The sequence below is a fragment of the Rousettus aegyptiacus genome, unplaced genomic scaffold, assembly GCF_014176215.1.
Source record: "Rousettus aegyptiacus isolate mRouAeg1 unplaced genomic scaffold, mRouAeg1.p scaffold_m13_p_10, whole genome shotgun sequence".
In the NCBI taxonomy this organism is placed as follows: Eukaryota; Metazoa; Chordata; class Mammalia; order Chiroptera; family Pteropodidae; genus Rousettus; species Rousettus aegyptiacus.
In genome coordinates this window covers 18,757,075-18,779,633 of record NW_023416285.1, presented here as the reverse complement: position 1 = coordinate 18,779,633, position 22,559 = coordinate 18,757,075, and the positions used below count along the sequence as shown (strand labels likewise).

The window sequence follows — 22,559 nt, the reverse complement described above, 5'->3', positions numbered from 1 at the left end:
TGGGGAGACCAGTCATTACCTCATTAATGTGTTGCAAGAATTACGTAAGCGATGATGTAAAGAACTAGAATAATGGGCTCCTTAATTACAATAAGACTAACAGAGTTCTAGAAGATTAGTGACCAAGTTCTTTTTTCTATTTCTTTTCCTTTCTTTCTTTCTTTCTTTCTTTCTTTCTTTCTTTCTTTCTTTCTTTCTTTCTTTCTTTCTTTCTTTCTTTCTCTCTCTCTCTCTCTCTCTCTCTCTCTCTCTCTCTCTCTCTCTCTCTCTCTCTCTTTTCCTTCCTTCCTTTCTTTCTCTTTCTTTTTTTAGACAAGGTAACCCTTGGTCAACCTCACAGATTGCAAAGACCTTGTCAGCTTACAATCTCTTATTTTTTTTAGTTTTTTTATGCCTACAACACCTAGTCTTCCTAGGTGGCCTCCCATCTAAATACTAACTAGGCCCAAACCTCCTTAGTTTCTGAGATAAGATGGGATCAGGCTTGTTCAGGATAGCATGGCCGTAGACCAAGTGCCAGTTCTTAACCATCAGAAGCAAGTGATCATGATTATCACGATGAGTGAATAATTTGGAGTGACAGCTAAGAAGGTTGACCCACAGAGTGGTTTGGAGATTGTTAATAAAACATGGCACCTAAGGCCATTTAAAAACTGTATTACTTTATGTATAAAATAAAAGTAAATTGAGGATATATCTTCAAAATCAATTGACTTAAAATGAGGCCAGGTCCCCAGAAGGAAATACCCAGCAATTTCATAGGCTAATGGCAATAATTCTCCCAGAATTCCCCAAATAGTCATATAACCATTTGATTAGTTAACCACATGACATGAAAAGAGGAATATCTAGACTTTTTTTTTTTTTTTTGGCATTAATAACATTGTGTGTGGGGGGGGTAAAATATATATAACATAAAACTTACCATTTTCACCATTTATAGGTATACAGTCTAGTGTCAATGAGTACATTTATCTTGTGCAAACATCAGTGTCATCCAGCTCTAGAACTTTTATCTTCCCAAACTGAAACTCTGTACCCATAACTCCCTATTATTTTGTCTCCTCCCCCCTTGGCAACCACCAGGCTATTTTCTGTCTCTATGACTTTGAGTGCTCTAGGTATATGTACTTTATATAAGTAAAATCAAACTCCATTTCTCCTTTTGCGTCTGTCTTATTTCACTTAGTGTAATGGCTTCAAGATTTATCCATGCTGTAGTCTGTGTTAAAATTTAATTCCCTTTTAAGGCTAAAGAATATTTTCTTGTTTATATATATAAGAGAATTTTTAAAAATTTTGAAGACATCTCTGGACATGATACTGGGCTCTGGGCTCTGGTAGAGATGGAGCACCACTTGTCCTATGACAGAAGTGACTATATGACAAAAAGTAAGGTACTCAGCTGGAACGAAAAAAAAAGAGCAAAGAGAAAAAGAAAAAAAGCTAAGGTATCCACACTAATTCATCAGAAGATGGAAGTAGTACATTCAGGTTTAGGCATGAATAATCCAAAGGGCACAAACTCTGATGTCGCCATCACTGTTGCAGCTCTGCTCAAATCTATGAATACGTCGAGTTGTTTACAGCCTGTAGAAGGAGGACAAAGGTTAATTTTGTTCCACATGTGAGTAAACCTGGTGATTTGGGGAGATCATAATGGACTCAATTTGTGCTAAAACCATACTTAGAAATGGTCCTGAAAGACACTGGTGGGTAGAAATCCTACCTAAAGGCAGACCATCAAGTGGCGTACCCAGTTATCTTCTGAGTGCAAAAGAAGTGTCTCAAGGAAAGACCATATACAGGTTTATATTAATGGGGAATGGCTTGGCTAGTTGTTTAGGACTCTAGAAAGAGAAAGACAAGAAGGTCAGTAAAAAAGGAATCTAGTGAAAGAAGCATGTGGATAACATTCAGAAAACTGTGCAATGGGTGAATATTGCTGTCTTGTATATTAACACTAACCACAGAGGCACTAAACAGAGGAGAACAAATACCTTAGTTGGCATTTACTAGATTATGCCATTGACCTCTCAGCACCGGCACATGGTCAGTATGAAGAGAGTAGCTGTGGTGTCAGAAGTGGAATTATTCATAACCCTAACATCATGTGTATCAACATAGACTGATTTAGACCCTGCTCCACCCTAATGCTTAAACTGACAGCAGCATAGACATATATTAAGTCCTGATAAAACACCATTCCTTTGGGAGATCATCCAGCTAGCTACTTGATTGCATGTTGATTATTCTGACTCTGTTTGTCCTAGAAGCAGCAGTAATTTTTCTTGATGGTACTAAATATACAGTCCAGGTTTCCCCTGCCCCAACACCCTTCACCTGACCATAACCATCACCATTATCTGAGGACTTATAGAGTATTTGAAGCACTGACACAAGATCTGATATGACATTGCATTTGACCAAATGGCTCATTTTACAGTGAAGAAAGTGTATCAAAAGACGCATAACCACGAGATCTACTGATCATATTGCCTTTTGCACTGCCTAGAAACTTTCAGTCAGAGAGAATGTGGAATGGTATTTTAAAGAAATAGTTGAGGCACTAACTTATAGATGATATTGTGTGAGTATAGAGAGCCATACTTCAGGACAAACTATATTTATAATCATTCTATGATGATGTGTTCTCAAAAAAGTAGAATGCATGAGTCCTAGGACCCAATGGTGGGCGTTAGAGTGATTGCTTACCATTACTTCCTGTGACTTTCTTGGGAAAGTTGTGTTTCTTATCTTCACAACTCTAGATTCTGCAGATCTAGATATTGAGGTTCCCAGAGGATAAGCTTCCACTGGGGGACACCAGCTGTCACTTTGTAATTTTTTGCTCTTTATTGCCAAGTGACCAGCATGACAGGGTAATTGATCCCGATTATCAGGATGAGTTATGTCTATTGATGCGCACTAGAGGCAAAAATTATTCCAAGTGATTACGGGGGAAACTTTTTGTCTTCCTCTGATCAATTTTGATGGTAAATTGACAAACGTACCAGCTATGATGTGAAAAGGTGTGATGAGCTATGGTTCAAACCACTCAGGGATGAGAGTCTGTGTCACCATACCAGATAAGCCTTAGTTCAGCTAAGGTGTTTGTTTAGTCTCAGGGGAATTCAGAATGATTAGAAATGGTTAACAGAGAAGGAATTAGGTAAGTTTTGTGCATCGCCCTGCGACCAGATGCAAAGGTAAGGATTATAGTCTGTTCAACTTACCAGTAGATGAATTGTTTCCTCAGGAAAAGACAAAAAGCTGAGTGTTACTTTCCCCAGATGCAGTAGATTTATTGCAGTAAAAGTTGGTTCCAGTGGTGCCAGGGCAGACTGTGCAAGCTGCAATGCGCTGCTCAGATCCCCCTTCAGGAAAGAGGCACACGCTCTCCTGCTGGGAGTGCTCAATGAATTCATTCCCAGACATGTTCCTCAGGTGGATTCCTTGCCCCACATGATAGCTTCTTCCCAGGGGTAGCACCCACGTTCATTGATTTGTCCTTTTATTGCACCAAATCCAAACCTTTTGTCTCAATCTGAAATTTCCCTGAAACGGTGTCTAGCTTCAGAGCTTCCTATTGTGATCACTCTCCAGTAAAATTCCTGTTCGCAAATCTCAGTCTCTAAGTCTGTCTCCTGGGGAATCTGACTCAGAACATGTGCAATTAAGTGACTTAATATTTAGTGGAGGAGATAGACAAGCAGCGTAAGAAGCTCTAGAGCAGTGATCTGAACGTATTTGCGGAGACTCAAATTGTCCATGGAATCAATTAAATTACCTCCTCTCCCCAAGAGTTGGAAAGAGAGGTTATAAAAACCTCTACTCTTTATACCCAGTGTTGCTAATCTAGCTCCTATCTGTACATCTGATGTCAGTAGTTGGAGATCTGAAGAATCCACCACTGCGGGATGTCATACCAAGAGCCACATAGACAGGTTGACTCTTTGGTGTGAGATTTAAATATACTCTCAGTCAAACCTCATTCCTCTAATGCAGCCAACCAAAAGGCTGAACCCAAATCTCTTATGTCTTTCACAATTCTGGGGACCGAAAGCACTGGCAGGCTGAATCTTCTGGGGGTTTTTTTGGAACTGAAATGAGGATGGGACTATGCTGTCCCTTATCGTTTGGTTTTAAAATGGATACCCTTCCTCCATCACACATTTAGGACAGCAAAGGTAAATCTTTTTTAGGCCTCACAGAGCCTAAAGTCTAGGTTCATATTCCCCTTATAATGCTGAAAATACCTCTGCGTTGACACTTTTAAGATGTCATTACGGTGATGTTTTCTTACAGCTTAACTGAGGGAAAAGATACACGTGTGTGATTTTGGATAGGTCATATTTGTGTGTTAATAGTAAATAGCAGATAGAAGGGAAGTTAGAAAACACTGTCACACTCCTTTAAGATTTCTGAAGTATCATTAACTTTGACTCTAAGAGCCAGGACATAATCCTTTGAATTAGTAGCTGATGTGGAACAGTAACAAAGAAATTGAATTTGAGGAGGTCAAAGAAGTCTGTAGAAGTGAATAATATAGTCAAGTACTGCCCTAGAATATAACCACTACCATATGCAGTTAGTTACTTAATTTAAAATAAATAAAATTACCAAATTTTGAAATTCAGATTTTTAGTCATACTACTCACCTCACAAATGTTTAATGGCTACTCACAAATGGCTCATGGCTACTCTATTGGAAAGTGCAAATATAAAATGTTTATATCATCCCAGAATATTCTACAGAATAACATCAAATAGACTTAGTCTGTGAAATAATTACATAATTTAATGTGGAGAGGTGGTAAGCTATATATCATCTTCAATTGAACAAATGATAAATGAGAGGGATAATTAATTTTTTTCAAGGCGAGTTGGTCTCCTACAGAACAGGAATGTTTGGAAACAAAATGTTCTCCAAGGAAACTGTTAAGTTTGGATGTTTAAGGCAATCAATCTTTGTAGACAACTGACATGGCATGGCAAATCAGAACTTGAAGTCACTGCTGCACCACACTAAAAAGCTGGAAATACACACACAGACATACACATAGACACACACACACACACACACACACACACATGCACGCATTTTAGATTTATTTTTCCATGTCAATATAACAAAAATTCAACATCAATGAAGGACAAGCTTAATTTTCTATTGATTTTAGCGACTAAGTACTGCTTCATTTGAGCTATTAAAAGAGATGCATTTCATCAAATTTTTGGATATAATGATTAATTACAAAAAAACATGGAGTTTTTCAGTCACTTTGAATTACATCTTTAATGAAGCAATGTTCTAATTACTAATTCAATTGGAACATATTTTTTTTTACCAAAATAAAAAAAATATTGAATTTAATAGTCATAAATTAATACAATTTATGTTCTGTAGTATTATGGGGTTGTATGTTCAACATTTATCTCAAAATGTAACACCTGTCATTACTCAATGAACTATGATTGGGATAAAATAGATTAAATATTTTCAGATATCACATCTTTATTTTAAGTATATGACATAATTCTCATGCTCAGAATATAAAAATTATACAAAGCCTAAGCATTTTTGAACATAGTGAACATTTTTATTGAAAATTAGCTTAGAAATTATCTTTCGTTATCCTGTCCTCTTTCCCCATAATCCCAGAATATATGTGGGTAAAAAAAAACAAACAGGAAAATTATCTTTAGTAAATTTGCCTTGGGTTAGATGCCTGTTTTACACTGGGGACTGTACTCTGGAAAAAGCCTCCAAAGGAGTATCAAGTGCACAGTGGTCAATTCTATACTGTTTGTCCCAGCTCATCTAACATAATGATCTGACACAAACAACTGATTCAAAGTGGACAATACAATTCCTTTTCCAAAAATTTTAAAATCGAGGGGCAGAAGGACATAAAAGTTGTCAGGGTCCAGTCACATTACAGTCAATTTTCTTGTTGATAAAATCTTAGCCTCGACTTACAACTTTCCTTAAGGAGCCTTGGTTGTTCAACTGTTTCTTTACCTTTAAGTGATATGTTTTGTGTATTTTATTCTTTTTTTTTTTTTTTTCCTTTTTATTGAGCAAACCAGCCTTGGTTTCAGCTACTAATTCCAAGTGAAATCTAACAAGAATCTCAGGAGAAAGAAACTAATTGTTTGGCACTAGAAGGAAATAAAAGTTGCTTGTACATTTTTAATTATAGTTTTACCTTCCAACTGGATATCTGCTGCCTCGTATATATAAAATGATGTTGTTTACTTTTTTAGTTGATTTTAAACTTGAAACAAATTTGAGAGTATTAACAATGAGCAGATTAATGTTATCTGTTTATAAATAATTCAGACAGCAACAGGTTTCTTGTTACAGTGTCTGATATTAATGACGGTTCAATAAATACTTGCTAGTGTCCTTATTGACTACACTGCTATTTCCTGTGCCTGATATCATGTGGTTGGCCTAATCTACTTCCATTTTTCTTTTTGCATTTTCTTGAAAAAAGCATTATTTCTTGAATAATCCTTGCTGATTTTTTTTCTTGAATCTTTGATATTCATAATTTCTTTGAAATCCCATGGTTTAGTCCAGTAGTAGCAAGATCTGAGCCTCTGTGTGCCAAGAGGGCATGCAAATAAATGAATTAGGCTGGAAAGAGACTAAAAAATGGAAGACAATTTGACCTGTGTAATGGAGCAATTGCCACTCAGATTCAAAGATCCAAATTTTCAAAGGCAGGAATACAAACCCACTGTGATGGCGCAACTGACTTCAATCTTTCTCTTTCTTCCTCCCTCCATCGTTTTCTCCGTCTCTCTCTCTCTCTCTCTCTCTCTCTCTCTCTCTCTCTCTCTCTCTCTCTCTCTCGTTACATTAAAGGCATGCTATCACTTTTTAAACATTTCTATTTTAATGACTTCTGAAATTTTATAACCAAAGAGTAAATCTTTGGCTTTAAAAAAACTAATTTCATTGTCTCTTACTTTTAATATACTCACATACTGAACGTTTGGTTTACATAAATATTTGATGTAAAGTGAATGATTCCATTTATTGCTATTGTATGATTTAGGTGAGCACTGCTGATTATTTAAAATTTTGTTATAAGGAATGTGTACCCTTTCTAACAACATGTGTAACTTTATATAGATCAAAGTTCCCTCTATGTCTACTCTCTTTACCTGTTTCCACTGCTTGTCTTGATAGAATCAGTAACTACTCATGGTCTGATTGACATCAGCTTTAATATTCTATAATTATGCAAATTAAAAAGGGGACCCAGAGGTATTTACATAAATTGTGGAAACAAAATATCATTACTGTACACGTTTAAATGTTTCTTTAATAATTTTGCTTCCAGTAAACAAAGTAGGATACATTAAGTATCTGCATATTTTAGGTGACTTTCAAGTAGAAGAAATCAATGTTTGTAATTTTTGAGATAGTCGATGTTACCAGTGGGCAAAATATTTTTATATATTTTAGGTTTTAAATATTTTTATAAATATCCCAGGATATATGATCAATATATGGTCCTTAATTAATTCCAGCATATGGTCTGTGGTCATTCTTACTGAAATGTATAAAAGAACAGAAGGAATTATTGAATTATATAAAATATGTACATTTAACTTGTAGTTAAGAACAGAAGAACATGAAAATATAAGAAAATGACTTGCTATTAGAGTATTGTTTAATGCTGAATATCAATAAATTATATACATAATATTTATCAGAATGTTGTTAATAACTATATTCTTAACTGAATTTTACTAAACTTTATATGCTCTTCATATTTTCTTGAACCATTTCATATGTTCTTATAAAATTATATTTTTATATTATCAATACGAACCATTAAATGGTTGAAATACTTAACTATTCTATTCAAGCTTATATGATGGCAGATAACTCATTGTATTGACTTATTTTACTGAACAAATCCTTTCAGGGACCATAATCTTACCATAGGTATTTAGATCTAACACAGGCTACAGCCATTATGAAATTAAGCGAAAAAAAATTTTTTTTTCTTTTTATGACAAAGCAATATGTTCAACTTTACATCTCACTTCTGAAATTGGTGTACTTCAATTCTATTTGCATTGCTCTTTTTGCTTCAGTAGAATCTATAAACAAGAGCTGGTTAGTTATATAATACTGTATATGCACTATCTCAAACTATAAAGAGTATAAATCTGTGTTTGAGGCTTTAAATATACTCTCACCTGTTTTTATGGTTTTTGTTTCCATATATCCATTGCACCAGAGCGGGTTGCCACTGGGACCATCACAGCCATTCTTAGCTCTCAGAAAGTACAAACCCACTGACCAGACATTTCATTAAACCGTTAAGATTTATGGATTTAAATTTTGAGGTCTTTGTGTTACATTATTACAAATTCAACAGCTTTATCAGAATCAGGTGCAAAAACAGGACGTGTGTCAGACTTCGTTTAATAATGTTTCTGACATTGAAATGTGATGAACTGACAACACAGGAAACAAATCATATTTTGGCATTGGATAAGAACAATGCTGGGGGAAAAGACACTCTGGTGCAACTTAACATTTTTAGTTTCTTTTAACTCTGAATATTTTGAATGATACGTAAGCTCATGAGAGAAAACGAATCAGAATTCTGTGAAAAATTTGGATTTGTTTCAAATCGTAGACACTAAATAGTGTAAAGAAATGAAGAGAAAAGAAACTAATTATCCCAGAATTACATTTACAGTGCTGTATTCAATGCTCCTTAAAATAGCAGGCAGGACATCTGATTGAGAGGGAATAAAATTTGTCTTATAAACTTCATCATTTGATGTCCAGTGAAAAGACAAAGTAGGTTAACAGCTCGGGCTTCTTCGAATGACTAATGACAACGTCAGATCTATTTTAGAAGGAGATATCACTGTTGGTAAAGTATCTTGAGGCTCATGAGTTCTTTTATTCAAAATACACAAAGAAAAGCAGTGATCAAGGTCACCATTTATTGTGAACACCAAACAACGTAATGACATGAACTATTGGAAACTTCAAACAGTTTATCAAGCAGGAAAAATTGAATTACTGAGAACAAGAATACCGTGAAGCATCAAAACCATGAGGGATAATTTTAAAATGCTAGAACAGCTTATTCTGAACATTCAATTTTTCACCTTTTTGGCCCTATTGACATGAGGGAGTGTGGAATTAATCATGAATACACTGTGCATTAGTCACTTTTAGAACTGGTTAGCGTTTGATATTGCTAAGTACCATTTTACCTGGTCGGACTCCTCAAATGTGCACAATCCTACAAGTTACCTGCTGTTCACATTATTTGTTCATTGGACAGTGAAGACTCAAGCTATTGAGGATGATGATCTAATACACTGAAGGAGAAAAAAATACAAATAGAATTTTAAGGGGAAGAAAAAAAAATTACATTAACCAGTATAAGCGGCCAGATATGGTAGAAAAAAGAATGTTTCCAAAGAGCTGATTGATAGGAAAAGGGAAAGACATAGCTTCCTATTGTATTAATCTGTTTAAGGTGTAGATATTTTTCAAATGATCTTTTTTATATATTTTTTGCATATTTATATATTTTGTATTATTTCACTTTAAGATCTCGATTTTTGAATATTTTTTATCTTTTTAAGGATTGAAAATTTTGAGAAATTCATTTAAAAATGGTTTACTAAAATTTAATTAGCCATTTATTTTACATTCATGTTTAAATCATTTCGTTTAAGAAACAGATAAATAAGAAATTCAGAAATATTAAAGAAAAAATTTAATGAAAGTTTCTTCCTTCATTTCCACATTATCAATATTAACATTTTTTATCTTAATTACTCAATTATTTACTTGGTATTCATTTTATTCAGAGACATGACTTAAATTTATAAAATAAAATTATTACAGCTTAAGATTTTTTATTTTTCTAATTTTGCTGTAACTCAATTTTATTACTTCTTGATGGAGAAATACTATATTCCATCTTTTATTTTTTTACATCTTCCTCATTATTCCTTATTTAAAAAAGCAGTTTTTGTAGTATCACTAGATAGTGAGTACTTTTAAGAAACCTAATGTAATATTAATTTACGTGTATCACATTATGTTTATTTAATTTATTTTAATCTCTGTATTTCATTCTTATAGCTTTAGGTAAATTAATGATGAATGTATTATACTTCATACTTTAACAATCTAATGTTGTTTTTCCCAATATTTAGGCCACACCTTTAAAAATGCATCATCTTGAAAAAAAAAATCTTTTAGAAAGATACATCTACTTAAAACTGTAAAAATTGAGGGAGCAAATATTTGTAGATGGTTAGATTTGACTCACTAATGCTCATACAAATTACCATAGCTAAACATTTAATTGTTTTCATGTTATTGTTTATATTTCTTTGTAAGAGCAAACTTTTACAAAGTGCAATAGTATATTTTAGCATTTTAAGATGTTATACGTTCTTGATATTTTACTCTTATCAGAATTTTATATGTATCACAAACTATTCATTCCACAGTGTAAATTATTTTAATTAGCCGACTCATGAATAATTATATCATATTTAACCAATGTTGTCATTAATTTGAATGCAATAGGACTTGAGTTTTTCTTGGTTAGAGTAGGCCGGGATATGCTATGCTAACAAACAAAATGTAACAAAACAAAAGGTTACTTATGTCTCATGTAAAAACTCCTCTGGGTCCAGGCAATTCTCTAGGGCAAGTACTCCAAGCGGTGACTTAGCACCCAAGCTGAGTGACTCCAATATTTCCTTTTGGGGTATCCTCTACAATATCTTTGGCAGGAGAAACAAAAACCTGGATAGTTGAACTTTTTACTGCCTGAGCTAAGAGTGATCTACATCATTCACATTTTATTGACCATTATTTGCCATAGTTTCATACAAGTAAGGCTGAAAGCATAGATGTTTTACTCTTTCATCTAGTCTAAAAAACTTAGCCCTTTAATTAGAATGCAAAATTTAATAACATTAACATAATTATAAAAATTTCTAAATCTAGGTCTACTAGTTCTTTGTTTTCTGGTTTTCATTTGTTTCATCTTTTCTTTCTTTTTCTGATTATTTGAATATATTTTGAAAATACACTTTAATTTATTTATTGGCATTTTAGTCTTACCTCTTGAATTACTTTCCAGTGGCTTATCTAGGAATTGCAATGTATATTCTTAACTTCGCCCAGTCTTCCAAGAGTTAATATAAGCAAACTTGAAACCATGTTGGCCCATTTAGAATTCTGAACCCCACCTCATTCCATCCTTTATTCTTTAGATATGATGTAAATGAAGTCAATGAAAATATTCTTATTTTATAGCATCATAAGTTTCATAATGAAATTCAGAGAAAATAAATGTCTTTAATTTACAAGTTATTTTCTAAAGATGATACTACTTATTTCTTCATAAAACTTCATATCAAATTTTCTCATTGGTATCATCTACTTTCAGTGTGAAGTACTGTCTTTAGTAATTCCTGTATTGCAGATATACTGGCCACAGATATCTTATTTTTGTTTACTTTAAAATACATTTATTATTTTTATTATTAAAGAATTTTTTTTCTGATGGATATAAAGTTTAGAATTTGAAGTTTTGTTTATTTAAATACTTTACAGATATTGTCTATTTTCTGGCCTCTTTTATTGATGAGAAACCGATTGTCATTAGAATTGTGGTTCCCCAGTAAATAAGATAATTTTCCTCTGGCTAATTTCAAGACATTTTATTTATCTTTGGTTTCAAGTATTTCAACTGGAATGAGTCTGGATATTGTTTTCTTTATATTTATCTCTCTTGGGGTCTACTGAGCTCCTTGAATATATGGATTTATGTCTTTCACATAATTGTGATGAAATGGGGTCATCATTTCTGACATTCTCTTTTTTTCTCTCTGTAGCACTCTAATTACACATATTTGGATTTTTTTATATTGTTCCACACATTGCTGACATTCTTTTTATTTTTTCCGATTTTTTTTTCTTGTCTGTTTTTTTACATTGGGTAATTTCTATTGAAATTAGTTCAACAGAACTATATAAAAATGATTTTTTTATGGACATCTGCATTTTGCTATTAAACCTATCTGGTAACATTTAAATTTCTGGTATTGTATTCTTCAATTCTAGAATGGCCTTTGTATTCATTTTTAATGTACAATTTCTGTGCTGATGTTTTCTGTCTTCTTAATTATTATGAGCACATTTTCCTTTACCTCACTGAGCATCCTGTAATTATAACAGCTGTTTGAAATTCTTTCTCTGATAATTCTAAACTATTAGTATTGATTTCCATTAATTTTATTTTCTTTTTAGAATAGGTTATATTTTCCTTGTTCTTCCTATATCAAGTAATACTGGATAATATCCTGAATGTTATGTTGTATTAACTTTAGATTCTCTTCAATTTCTCCCATGAGTGTTGATATTATAGTTTTAATTGGTGATTAACTTGGTTGTACAGTACATAAACTGAATATTCTGGGTCTTATATAGGAGTCCATATTTCAGTTCAATCTTTTAAAAATTTTCTTAGTTAGGTGTTTATAGTCTGCCCATGCCTGATGGCACTGGCATCAGCAGAGAGATGCACAAAATTTGTATATAAACATTTGGCTCCTCTCTCTGGTTCTCCAATTTTTATTGCTGTCATTTCATATTATAGTAGCTGTATTTGGCCTATTCTCTGTCCTATTGCCCTTCAAAAAGACTATGAAACTATGATGAAAGCTATGGTCAGCCTACAAAAAATAACTACAGCATGTTCACGGGCAAAAAAAAAAAAAAAAAGAGTGAGTGGTAGTGATGGTAGAGTATGCCACATGCTAATCTCTTCTAGTATCTGCCTACATTAGTTCACTTTCCAGAGCCTTTAGGTAGTTTGTTGTACCTTGTACACACTTTTTAGTTGTTATTTGAAAGAGTATTAGTCTGTTAGAAACCTACTCAGCAATATTGGAATTGGAATCTAGTGTAGACTTTTTGGTGCATGGAAGGGAGAAAAACAAATTTTAGTATATATTGGTAACACTGTCATCTAAAACTTGGTTCAATTCACCCTGAAGTCTTCTAATAGAGGAACTGGAGCAGAGGATTTTGCTTAAGATAAACTGCATAATAAAGTAGTTTTTTCCACTTAACTAACATTTGGTGAAGTGTACCAAAATAGACATTAAATAAACCCTTGTTACTTTAGTACTTTATAAAGAGTGAATAAAACATAATAACTTTTATCTAAAAACTGACAGATTTTTTGAATATACTAGTCAAATTTACTAAGTATAAGTATGTAAATATTAGATCAATACCATATTTTAATGTGGCAATTAATGAACTAAAATGTGAGATAGCTTTAATACATAACTGCTTAAGAGCTCATTTTGACATCTTTTACTACAGATTTAGAGCTGAAAGAATATAAATAGATATCTTCTGATAGTAAGGAAACAGGGAATTTTATTCAGTAAAATGTAGATGATAAAATGGATAACCACAATTGTATTTTTCAAATATATAAAGAATATGTTTTGTAAAAAATTAAGTTGGTCATGATGTGACATTCCACAGGATCATATTAAAAGGGGTATTAACTTATTCTTAAAAATGAAATATATATATAATTTAATACATAACAAGTACCTTCGAATTGTTCCTCATTTGCCTTCTTGGACTGCTTGCACTAACAAGTGACTATCTTTAATACGGAATCTAGTTCACTAGAAAACTAAAGCAAATCAAATTGAGAGACGAAGTACAATGACATTTTACCAATATAGAATTATGAAATCTAAATTAGGTTTTAAGTATGCTAAACATATTCATAGGGCAAAAAACCCACTTTGTTACAAAGATCAAATTTGCATTTTGAAAATCAACCTAAACTTTATGTTATTTTTTTAAATACATTTTTTCCATTCCTAGGGTTTCCCAGGGCCAAGTATATTTAATAATTGCATTAGATTATTACTTAATTTTATCTATAAACTATTAACAAAAGAGATTTTTATAGTAAAGAGTCGAGAACTTAAGAACTAAATGTAGCCATAAAGAGTTATCTTTACACTTTAAAGTTTTACATTCACTAATACATTATTTCTGAAAGTGCTTTAATAAATCTGGTATTCTTTATCTATGCTACTTAGTCTCAATGTGCATCTTTTAGTTCATAGGATATTAAATAATTCAGTCATCCTAAGTTTATCCTAGGAAGTTTAATAGAGTTACACACATGTATGTGTGTGCACACACAAACAGTGGCATAAACATTTTAAGATGTTTCTCAATGATCCCCACCTTCTTACATTACAAAAAGAAAGAGCAATGGCGGCCCAGGCCACACCAGATATTGCTTTAAATGCTCATATCCTAATAGTCTTCAAAACCATTGGAACCTAAAATTCAGGTCCTAATATCCAACAGAATAATATCCATGTCCTAATCCCCAGAACCTTTGATATGCTATTTTATGGCAAGTGGGACTTTGAAGATGTGATTAAGTTAAGGGTTTTGTGATGGAGAGATTACCTGGTGAGGCTCAATGAAACAACAAAGGTCCCTATAGGAGGAAGGCAGGGAAGTCAAAGTTAGCAGTAGAAGATGTAATGATGGGAGTAACAAGTTGGAGTGATGTGAAGAAGGGACCATGAGCCAAGTAATGTAGGCAGGCTCTAGAAGCTGGAAAAGGTGGGAATAATTCTTCCTTGAAATTTTTAGAAGTAATGCAGTCTTACAATACCATGAGTTTACATTTTGACCTTTAGAACTCCGGAATAACAATTTTATGTTATCTTACATCATTAAGTTTATAGTAATTTGTTACCACAACAATAGGAAACATATAAGCAGTATCTAACCAAATATGTATATACAATTTATGAACTGGAAATTCTACTCATATTTATATATTCATTAGATTTTTTACCAAATGGTATATATTAGAATTTTTATCTATAGCTATATTCTAATTCTAAGAAGAAATCATTAATTAAGATGAATTTCCATAAAATGAAATGCTATAAACCAAAAAGAAAAAATGTGTCATTAATGAACTTGACAATATAGGTGAATCTCACAAGCAGCATATTAAGCAAAAGGTGTCAGGTCAAAACAGGTAAATAGGCATGATTTTATTTATTAAAAAAAAAAAAAAACTTTGGAAACAGAAAAATAATCTTGTTTTTGAGGTAAGAATAGCAGTTTACTTAGTGAGTTGTTAGTGACTGAAAAATATTACAAGGGAACTTCTTTGGTGTTGACAATAATCCATTTCATAATTTTAGTGTTGGTAACATAAGGTAGTTCACTTTGTGCAACTATATCAAGCTGCAAACATGTGATTCATGTATTTTCTGTATGTGCTGCACTTCAGTAAGGAGTTTACTTAAAAAAAAAAAAAAGTCTTTTATATAAAACAACACTAATCCCCAATTAAAATAGTTGAAAGAGAATTCAATTAAACTAGGTTGGGCACAGCATTATGTAGCAGACTGTCCCACAGCTATAGGCTAGCCTATTCATTACATTTCTTGGTTCAGTTGCTCTGTTCTGGCTCAATCAACTATAAATTTGGAGAGAGGAAGATATGTTTACTCAGAGTAAAAACTGTAGGTAGGAAAATTTACCTTGAAAATGCAGGATGTCTGGAAATATTATGATGAGGTTTCACTGCAGGAACCTTATATAATCATGATATATGAGGGCATTATAATTTGATTATCCGAGCTTTTGAAAGGAACTTTCTAAAATGTTCACAACCCTAATTAAGGTAATTTGGAAGCAATAACTTTAATGTTGATCATTAAGCATGACACTAGATGGTAAACAAGAGATGTTGAGAAGCCTAGAAGTCCCTGTTGTTATTTCAAAAGCAATATGTTTGAAATAAAGTCATTGGGACTGAAATTCTTCTGACAAGTCAAGGTGATCTGGGAGATAGGTAATATTGCCTGTCAGAATAAATTGTCTTGTTTCCCCCGCAGTGTACCTTAATTATTAATTAGGGTTCTACATTTTCCTAGATCTCAGTAATCATGACACGTAAATTTTATTAGAGTAAAATAGAATTAATTTGAGAAAGAGAGAATATGATTAATTTTAGATAATATAACTAAATCCATTGCTCATAGTATCACCGAAAAATGTCTTATTTACAAAAAAAAAAAGATGATGTTTTTTAATTAGTTGAACTGCAATTACTGTGGCCTAAGATGATAAGCTGAAAGCTTATTATTTTAAAATAAATGAAATACAAATTAAATTATTTTCATATTGTTTGAGTTAAGGAATAGAATTATAAAAATTTAAAAATAACTAAAAAGTAATTGTATTGTTTACTTTTAATATTTCATATTGAAAAATCTAGAAGGAAGTAAATATGTTTGTTTTTATCTTTCTTTTTGGTAATATTTTAAAACAAAAATCCATCTTTTGGTTTGTTTTCTAGGTAGAATTAAAGATTTGAAACGATAGTTTTTAACTATGTGAATCTTCTAGAAAAGGAAAATTATTGTGAAAATATAGCCAAGTCATGAACCAGAAGTCTATTAAATTAATAGCTCTAGGACCTATGTACAGTATTCTATATTATGTACAGAATTCTACATGGCCCTGTTCCATGACTGATCTGTGCATATGGAATAAATTATGCCTGTCTATAAGTGATATGTTCATTCATTCAATCAGTCAACAAAAATGTGACATAAAAATTATTTTTTAAGTTCAATTGATACAAACCCTACAATGACTTAGGTGTTGAAATAAGCAGTCGAGGACTTTTAGAAAAGTATCTAAAATATGTTGAAAAAACTCTTAAAGGAAAAAATAGATATAATAAATAAGCAGATAAAGAATTTTAGAGAAGAAAAGTAAACCAATATAGATAAATAAATAAATATAAATTTAAAAAATAAATATAATATCTGGAAGAAAGCTTAAATAAATAGATTTAATGCATGGTTTCAGCATGTAAACTGAATAAAATAGTCAGTGACAAACAACCACCTGAACTAACATTTGAAAAAATGATAGCTAAGCATTTCCTAAATTGGTGAACAACATCAATGCACTCTAATGAAGCCCACTGGAATCCAAGCAATATATAAACAAATAAAACCACATATCATAGATAGCTTTATAAGCCAAGGTAAAAAGAAAAAACTTAAAAGTAGTCACAAGAAAAAACTCAAGCCACAATACACAAGGAAGAACATATTGGCTAACCTTTCCTCAGAAACAAGAGACTACAAGGCAAAAAAAAAAAAAAAAAAAAAAAAGGCATTTTTAAAGTAATGAAAGAAAAACAAAACATAACAATAAAAATCGGTGTCCACCTTGATTGAAATTAAGCCCAGAAAAATATTTTTTAAGAGCTGAAAAAACAGACATATTTTCTGATGAGTCAAAGGTCAATTTTGTCCCCAGTAAAAATCTGTAGTAAAAGAAAAAAAAAATACTTGATTGTTATAATTTTTTTCACAATTTACCTTAAGTAGAACAATATTGATATTGAGCATACAGTACTAAAAGTTTCACATTATGATCCACAATTGATCTGTGACCAATTACATATGATAGGAGTGATGTATGTCATTTCTAAGGATTATAAAACACTGCAGATTATATTTTTTGAGATTTCCCTCTTTCTCACCATCTCCCTCTTAATCCACTTCCCACTCTCCCTCTTTCTTCTGGCAGAGACTTCCTACTGCAGTTGTACAGCTTTTGGAAGAGACAGAGGCTTCTGACCAGCAGAAATTTCTGGCCAGTGACAAACTGAGGTCTACTAACTCTGTGAATGAGCCTAGAAGCAGATTCTCCATCTCCATTAGAGCCTTGAGATAATTGCAGCCACAATTCACAGCTCAACTACAATTTCATGGAAGATCTTAAGCCACAACTACCCAGTTAAGCTGTTTTTGGATTCCTAATCTTCAGAAATTCTGTAAGAAAATGAATTTTTCTTGGTTTGAAGTTGATAAATTTAAAAGTTATATGCTACATAGGAATATTAATTAATATCTGACAATACATTTGACATTTGACAACATAGGCAAAATAGACCCGGTCCCTGAAAGCTATAAACTACCAAAGTTCTCTCAAGAAATAAACCGTATAACCTAGAAATTAGAGAAATTGAAATAAGACACAAAAAGTGAAACCAAAAATACTGTATTTTAAATTCAAAATTCACGGACACTACTAGAACAGTGTTCGTTAAAAGGAACTTCATAGCCTTCTACCCTATGTTAGAAAAGAAGGAAGGTCTTAAATTAGTGAATAAGGGTTCCATCTTAAGAAATTTAAAACAGCAAATTACACCTAAAATAAACAGAAGAAAGGAAACGATAAAGATTGAAAATCATCAAATAGAAAACAAAAATAATAATTGAAACCAGAAATTATCACTTTAAGATGAATAAAACTGATAAAGTTTTTGCTTTTCTCAAGAAAAAAAGAATACAACTTTAAATAGCAGGGACATCATTAAAGATCTTACAAACATTAAAATGGATAATTTATTAGTATCTATATTTTTATGTATTTATAAATATTTTATATTATTATCTAATTCAAAGATCTGAATAGCCACAGCATACATTTGAATTTCTGAGTTACTGTGGCTAGTCACTTGGATTATTTCAGTAATATTTCTTACATGAAAAACAATGTAATGAGTTTTTATTTTAATTTATCTTTATATGCCATAAAAATTAAAAGAATATGTTTTAATTAAGTTAATAAAGCATAAAAGAATTTTACTATCACAAAACTGCTTAATAATAATAATTACAGCAATAACAAAATGTGCACTTTTTATATCACTGGATCTTAACTGTAAGAAAAACTGGTTAATTCAGTTCAATATCTATAAGCTTATCAAATTGCTCTATAATATTATATATAGGAGCTCAACAAACTTGTGTTGTATGAATAAAGATTTCTAGTGAGCAAGTTTAATTACTGCTTATAGTCTGAATTTTTGCATGAAACATTTCTCACTTATTCAAAGGAAAATATTTCCTGTGACAGTGCTATAGTTTTAGAGAATGATGTTAAGTTTTACCTAAAAAAATAGAATAAAAATTATGCATACACTAAAATTATATATAAGACTATTGTCATATTATTTTTACAAGAATAAAAAACAAAATTAGTTTTATAGAATTACATTTGTTTAGGACATCCATTCTTTCTTTTACCAAGCATTCATGAGTAACACCAAGCAACTTTTATGGTCAAATAATATACGTATAGTATTATCATTCCTAGTTCCATGACATGGAACCATGTTTTCAAATATTGATATTTTAGTGCTTTGTAGAATTGTATGCTCTCTATATGGAATCTGGTAAATGTACCTGGACACTACTGTTTTATGGATTAACCAGCTTGACTCTCATACATAGGCTGAAATCAATGGCTCATAGCAATCATACCAAACAGATGGCAATTTGTTGTCTTGAATATTTTACCTTTGACTGTTCTCCTTGACATCAAGGTATAATTGTCACTTTCATCTTTCTGGACTGTTTTCTTTTTATCTGAATTATTAGACATCTTTTCTTAGAGCACTACTCCTAACCTCTAGCAGTTTGTGTATTAGTATGCCATTTGTGTTTTGCAGCTGGGGATAGTGCTTAATGTGCAACTGTGATAATAACAAGTCAGTGTCAAAATGGTGACTCATAATTGCTTTGTATTATGTGGCAAGAGGGGTATTTCAATTGTTTTAATGATAATTTTGTTTTACTTTTTTTTAGTAATATAAAAATATTAAAATATTAATTCTTTTGCAGTTTATTGGAAATTCAACACTGAGTGGTTTATATTAAAATAAAAATAAATATTTTTGTGCTTTGAGTGTTAGAGAGAGAAATTTGTGAAGTACCAATATTAAAATTGAGGAATATAAACAGAATATCCATAATCATTCTTAATTAGCTGTTAAGGCCTATCAAATCAAAAGCTCTTATGTAATGTTTTAAATTATCGCACTGCAATAAATCTTGGGGATAAATTGTTGCTGAGTTTCAGGCTTATGAAACAGTCAAGTAACTATTTTATTCTCTATCTTAAGAGAAATGGGAGACCAATACAAAGATTTAAGCAGAAAAGTGACGTTATTAAATTTATAGTTTTAAAATGATCTCTCTGGCTCTTCAACTGGTAATGGATTACAAAGAATGCCAGAGTAAAAGAAAAAAATTAGTTCTTAATTTTCCCAATAGTCCATCAATAAGATTGGTAGACTTGGGCTAGGACAGTGGTTCTTAATGAATGGTCCAGAGGCTTTTGGGTAGCAAGATGAGACACTTCAGTAGTTTTGCTAGATCAAAACTTTTTTCATAATAATAGCAAGATAGATTTTACTTTTTTCACTTTCATTTACTTCTGGGTGTGCGATTGAGTTTGCCAGAGGCTACGTAACATATGATAGTTTAAGGGCTAGAATGCAGAAGCAGATACAAAAATGCGGTTATCTGCTATAAGTAAGACAAAGAGATTTGTAAAAAGTTTAACCAATGTCACTCTCAGTTATCGTTTTCATAAGAACAGTTATTTTTCCATAAGGTATACCAACAAGGAATAGGTTTATTATTGCTATTTATAAATTAATATTCTTTAATTCTCAGTTTTATAGTCCAATGAATTAAATTTCAATAGCTATAACCAAATAAACAGAAACTATTTGAGGGCCTCAATGATTTTTAAAAATGTGTTAAGGATCTTGTGACCAGAGTGTTTGAGAACTAGTGGACGAGACTTCCGGCAGCTATAGCATTGCCTTCATAATTTTAATTTGTTAGTTCATATAGGCTTTGTCTTATTTCCTGATCTCCCTCAGCCTCTACATATATTCAGTCCATAATGTCGATTCTAGTTCTAAACTTATTTTCATATACTGTTTTCACTATTCTCACTCCTACAGAATTATTAGGTCAGATATTTAGTTCTGACGCTCTCGAATTCAATTTCCACCTTCCTCTATGGGAACACTCAAGGCTAAATTCTCACTATGGTGGAGGTTAATCTGTCCAACCAATGTATTTTATCTTTTTATCATAGGAATATAAGGTTACTTAAGGTGATGAGTGATCATGGAATTCTCACTGGTATAATATGGTAGTAAGGGATTCCTGTTTTATTTGTTTAAAGGATACCTGTCCTGTATTCTCACACCTCACCTTTTCTTCATGCCAGCTGTAAATAAGAACAATCACCCTTCATAGTCATGCCTTTTAAGTGGCAGAACAACAGTTCACTATGCTGATCAGAGACCAATGACTCATCAGAGACTATTTCATGAAATGCGGAAAACAAACAAGCAAACATCCAAAAAACCTATCTTCTTTAGTTATTGCAGTTCTGGGTTTTACTGTTTCAGCAGTTCTATCCTTATCTTATTACAATAAATGTGCTTTAAGAGTAAAGGTACTTCAAATAAATGCTTAAAATAAGTCTCAAAGTATAAATAGGAGTTGTACTAACAATGTGCAAACATGCTGAAACCAAAGAGACCTCTTAAAATTATCTTAATGCAAAACAGAAAAGAGAATGAAGCCAAGTGCTGTATTCAAAGGACGTACCAAGGAGTGTATTAGTAGATTCGGCTGAAATAAAATTTTTATTCAGGATTACGCACGAACTGTAAAAAGATAGCTGGAAATACTTATGGAGCACATGAGTCCTTTTCCCCCAAAAAATTATTGGACAATCTTACTCTTCACTGTCTTACTTTGCCTAGTTTTCTCTATATTTCTCACCAATATTTGGATAGTACATTTTTTCTTATTTATTTATTGTCTCTCCATCACTAGAATATAAATTCCCTGAGGGCAGCTAATTTAAGTCTTTTGTTAACTGCTGATTTCTGGTGATCAACATATTAAGTATCACATAGAGATGCTCAATCAGTATTTACTGCATATTTAATATTTTAATTTCTCATACAACTGAATGCCTTTCTTTTTACATCACTGTCACACTTCTCTTTTTGTCGTTGTAGCACTGTGTTGCCGCGATCATTTTAAGTCATGTTATAGTATGTGGGAAAGCTCCAAGAGGGCATGAACCATGCTTATTTTGTTCAACATTATATATCCAGTACCTTACATAATAACAGATATACATGGAAACCTCAATACAGATACATTGAGCGAATGAAAGGACTACATGAAGTGGGAATAAGTAGATGATTTCCTTCCTGTAAGTTATGAAAAAATGTTACCTGGTGGATATTAGTTTAAAGGCAGCTCTTTAATATAACAAAGCTTTTGAGGTAGAGAGATGCCGAATACATCAAAATATATTTTTTGTTTATTTAATTTTTACTTCTAAAATATGAGTTATTAGGTAGATCAATTATACACTGACTTTGGTGTTGACAGAGGCAGTTTTCTGTTGTGAAGTGTATTCAATGACTGATTTTTGACTGACATAGTTTGACATCAATCATTAGCTGAGCTATAAGGAGAATAATTGAAAATCCTTGAGATCCAGTTGTTTTGTTTAATCTTGTGTTGGTAGGTTTAAAATCTTTTAT

General features: G+C 32.0%; 1 pseudogene; it reads right to left on the bottom strand.

Moving 5' to 3' along the window:
* Positions 1-391: 391 nt before the first annotated feature.
* On the bottom strand, positions 392-510 carry LOC118609098 (annotated as a pseudogene).
* Between the last annotated feature and the right edge of the window lie 22,049 nt (positions 511-22,559).